We start from the raw sequence: 5,054 nt of genomic DNA, 5'->3' as shown, positions 1-5,054 counted from the left end.
AGTGGTACTAACTGTCTCCTTAATCTGCTTCAAGATCAGATCGAACAGGCAAAAAGGAATAGTTTTTTCATCCTTGAAAATTCTTTTATTCCTTTCTTTCAAACATTCCAGATAATGAAGCTTTAGTGTAAAGGCCCAGGCAAAATTAAGGAGCTCATTCTCTGAAAAGTTTCTTCTCCACTTGTTTAGGGTGTTAATGATACTTGTTTTATCTCTGTCTGATTGCTGAAAAATGGTTGCAAAAGAATCCCACAACCAAGTTGTGTAGGTGTAGCTGTTGAGGATATGCTCCATGGTCTCGTCTTGGTCTTCACATAGCTGAAATCTAGAGGGCCCAAAAACCCCTCTTTTCCTAATATTGTCCCAAGTTAAAATTTTCTTGTGGTGAACTAACTGCATGAAGAGTTTGATTTTCATCCACCCTTGGTGGCTCCAAAGTTGTTGCCAGGATTTCTCCGGAACACCGGAATCAAGGTTGAGGATAATTCTTTTTGCTTCCTTAAGATTAAAGGTTCCTTCTTTATTGAGGCCCCATCTTAACTAATCTTGTCCCTCTAGTATCAAGATTTTCCTTTGTTTTAACCTACTCATAATTGCTTCTGCTTTTATTTTTATGGCACCGTCATCTATGCACTCTATGCTTTCCCAGTTTCTCCACTTTCCAGAGTTATGTGGAAGATTCCAGAAATTTTTGACTTTGATTAATCCTTGGGAGTCTGTTTCCTACTTGAGGCTCATAAAATCTTCTTCTAATAGTGTTGGTTCTTGTTGCCATTTGTCTTCCCAGAAGAGAGCTAGATCTCCTGCTCTGATTTCCCAGAAACTGTTGTTTTGAACTAGGCTTCTGTTTTCCCAGGCTTTGTTCTAGATATAGAGCCCTTTATGTTTCTAGACATTCTTATGAGATCATTAGTTTGCCACAAGATTGCATATTTATCTTTCCAGATCTTAGCCCATTGAGCTTCTGGTTCTTTAACCCATCTCCACTAGAGTTTGGCTCCTAAAACGTTACTCAGAGTTTCTTGATCATCTAAGCCCAAACCCCTGTACGTCTTCGGTTTACAGATTTTCTCCCAGGACACCAGGGCCCATTTCTTACGTGTTTCCTCTTTTCTGAAAAGGAAGTCTCTCTGGATGTTCCAGAACTGCTGTAGAACACCTTTGGGAGTAGGGAGGGATGATAAAAAGAAAATAGGGATAGATTGAAGAACAACCTTTGTCATAATCAACCTACCAGCAAGGTTCAACAATCTGATAGTCCAATTTTTGACTTTATCTTGCATCTTGTTGAGCACTGGTTCCCATATACTTTTGTGCAAAGTCTTGTCTGTGAGGGGAATCCCCAAATATTTTGAGGGGAGAGAATCCCTTTGAAAGCCCAGAATCCTGGAGATGTTCCTCTGAATTGCAATATTAGTATTTAAGAAAAAAATTTGATTTGGAGAGATTAACTTCCATACCTATGGCGAAGGCAAAGTCATTCAGGATTTCTTTATATGCTAAGGCTTCTTTGACAGTGGGAATTCCTTGCAACATCGTGTCGTCCAAAAATTGTTGGTTAGTCATTGTCTAACCATTCTCCGTTAATTGAAGTCCCTTAATATTTCCCAAGGCTTTTGCCTGATTAATGGACCTGCGTAGTCCTTCCATCATGATGATAAATAGAAAGGGAGAGAGAGGGTCTCCTCGCCTAAGACCTCTAGAAGGAGTGAAGATCTCAGAGGGAGAGCCATTTACCGAAATGGAAAAGTTGGACGAAGTTATGAGAGCCATAATCCATCTGACCTAGTTGTGGTCGAACCCAAAAGCAGTAAGGACCTTCTTGATATAGATCCAGTTCACCTTGTCACACGCCTTGGCAATATCTAATTGCATGATCATACCCGCCCTCCTCTTGGTGGTTAGTGAGTGAACTATCTCGTGGGCTTGAATAACATTATTTAAGATTTGTCTGCCTTCCACATAACCAGATTGTTCCCCTGAAATTAGAGAAGGAAGTAGAGGTTTGATTTTGCTAGCCAAAACCTTGGATATAATCTTGTAGACCACATTGCATAAAGCAATCGGTTTGTATTTGTCAGCAGTCAGGGTTGAATCCTATTTGGGGATCATGGAGATGAAGGAGGTGTTGAGGGCTTTTAGAATAGTCCTTTTTCTTCTGGAGCCCTCCACAATGTTTAGAATGTCCTGTTTGACAATGTTCCAGCAAGCCTTAAAAATGTCTACATTGAAACCATCAGGTCCTGGAGCTTTGCCATTCTGCATGTCTTTAATAACCTCACTGACTTCCTCTTCGGTGACAGATTTATTCAGGTTAAAATAGTCCTCTCTTGATACCATATTAGGGATATTTTTTGTAATTTCTTTGATACGTTTCTCTTTGTCAGGATTGTTTTCCTTTGTGATGCTTCTGAAATATTGTATCAACACAGCTTCGATATTCTTATGAGAGGTCTGAAGCACCCCATTCTCATTTAATATCGAAGAGATTCTAGTAGTGAGCTCTATTGGCCATGGTGGATCTGTGGAAAAATTTTGTATTACATTCACCTTCTTTGAGCCATTGAATTCTAGATTTTTGTCTCCAAAAGACTTCTTCCTGTTTACATAGGTTCTCCCATTCTTGATGGTGTTTATCAGCTTGCTCACTTTTAACTTTATCAAAACCATATGAGATTAGTGCTTGATTAAGTTCCTGTAGTTTGGATTTCACTAATTTTTTGTCCACAAAAATGTTGCCAAAATCCTTTTTGTTCCATTTTTTGAGTCTGAGTTTTATGTGCTGAAGTCTTTTACGAAGGAGGAACATTTTAGTGCCCAGGATCTGCAAATCTTCAGCCCACCATTTTTCAATGTTGCTGATAAAATCTGGATGGGAGAGCCAGATATTTTCAAACCTGAATGGTCTATTTCTGGGAGAATTAATCCCCTTGATTTCTAATTGAATCGGCTAGTGATTAGAGCCTCAAAAGGGGAGAACTCTAGCTGTTATTTCATTATTTGCGAGCATAAGCTCCTCTGAGATCAAAAATCTGTCTAACTTGGAGGCGACCTGAGCCTCAGCTCCTCTTTTATTATTCCAAGTAAAAAGGCCATTCTACGTTTCTAGGTCAACTAGTTTCAGATCTTCTGAGAAGGAGTGAAATGTTTCTGAGTCCTTACTTAGCAATCTGGTACCTCCTTTTTTTTCTGAAAGAGATTTAATCATGTTAAAATCTCCTCCTATGACCTAAGGTATTTCTTCATGTTTGCTTCTAACATCTACCAGGGAGTTTAGGAATCTGAGTTTCTCATCTATTCTTTGAGGACCATAAACATTTGTGACCAGAAAGGTATCCTCAACCCCCACTGGTTGAATAATTAATGATAAATAATTTCTTGATGCCTCTACATCTAATATGTTGACTTTTTGGGGATTCTAGAGAGTGAGAATGCCTCCCGTTGTGTTCTCTGCTTTAACTTCAAGAAACTCAAATCTATTTAGCCATTTGCTATGGATTTGTTTTAATTTCTGAATGAAGCATTTTGTTTCATCAATGAAGATTATATCTGGTGTTGCTATTTTCATTCTATTATTTAACATTCTTTGTTTTCTTCTATTGCCTATACGCTTGATATTCCAAGATATGAACTTCATAAGTAAAGATTTGTAAAGGAGTAATTGGTTAGATCTTTCATCTTACCCGAATCTATCATTAGCTTTCCACACTCCATTAAGAGCTCATTTTGCTTTTTCCTGCTCCTCTTCTTTCCTATATTTCTAGTTGCTAATCCTGGAGTTGGTTTCATAGTTTTCACACCTCTGTGCTCCTGCTTGTGAATATTTTTACCTTTCTCCAACTCTTTTTCCTGTGTTTTCCATAAAAACAACTGTTGTATTCTGTTACATTCTTCTTGAGGAAGTGAATCTATTCCTCCTTTGGTTCCCTGCCTTAAGAATCCTTCCAGATCCAGGTTTTCCTTGTCAATAATTTCCTGAAGTTCATGATCTTCCAGATCTATTTCACTATGGGTCATTTCCTGGTCTGTTTCCATTTCTGTTTCACTCATTGACCTTTCTTTTTGATAGCCCATATCTTGAGTTTGTGTGTTATTTTCTTCTCGCTCTTTCTCATTGGGACCTACTTCCTGAGATTGATTTTCCTTCGCGTTTTCTTCATTCTCTTCCAGCACTTGGAACTTGTTCTCATTGACCTTCTACGCCTCATTATGTTGTTTCTTTAGCCCCTTTTTTCCTCCTTTTCCTCTACTAGTCACCCTCTAAAAACTTTCTGAGCCCTTCCTTGTATTGAGTTTCCCTTTTTTTATCTTCCTTACTTAGGGGGCAGTCTTTGAACAGATGACCATGCTCATGGCATCTGTGGCATCTGAATGGGATATGCTCGTAGTCCACTGTCTGCACCCACTCCTCATCGAAAACTTCCAAAATGACTTCATCCGGAAGAGCTCCTGATAGATCCATTTCCACACATATCCTTGCAAAGGAGGTGTATTTCCCTCTTCTTTTAGCTTCAGAAACTTTGACAAAATGCCCTAGTTTATTGCCAATGGCCGCTAGCGATTCCGTTTGCCAATAATCTAGAGGTAGAGAATAGAGCCTTACCCAAACTGGAACTGAAGTGAAAGTCTCTCGCTTTGGGACAAAGTTCATCATCCAAGGCCTCATGTAGAAACCGGCTGCTGTGTAAAAGTATGGTCCTCCATCGAATATTCTGTCTTTATCTTCGATGTTTGAGAACACCACTGTAAAGAATCCCTTTGACCCAAGATGCAGGTCAATGCTTCCTTTGGGTTTCCAGTGATACATGATCCACATCTGTAAATCTTTTTCAGTGGGCCATAGTCCCATGAATTTGTAGATAATGACGTAGGTTCCCATGTGTTCCTGTGTGCCTGCAGAGCAGGATCTATTAATATTACTATGGGAATGATTTCTGCTTTTGGTTTGCAGGGTCTCTTCTGCTTTTTGTCTCTTGAACCCAGGTTTTTGTCTTCTTCCTCCTTGTCTTTTGTGCCATTGTTTTCCTTGGTCTTGGTCCCATCTATCTCCTTTT

This window comes from Pinus tabuliformis, chromosome 3_2 (genome assembly GCF_031772625.1).
Source record: "Pinus tabuliformis cultivar Carrire ecotype Pingquan chromosome 3_2, CPIR1, whole genome shotgun sequence".
Classification (NCBI taxonomy): domain Eukaryota; kingdom Viridiplantae; phylum Streptophyta; class Pinopsida; order Pinales; family Pinaceae; genus Pinus; species Pinus tabuliformis.
This window is presented reverse-complemented; position numbering follows the sequence as displayed.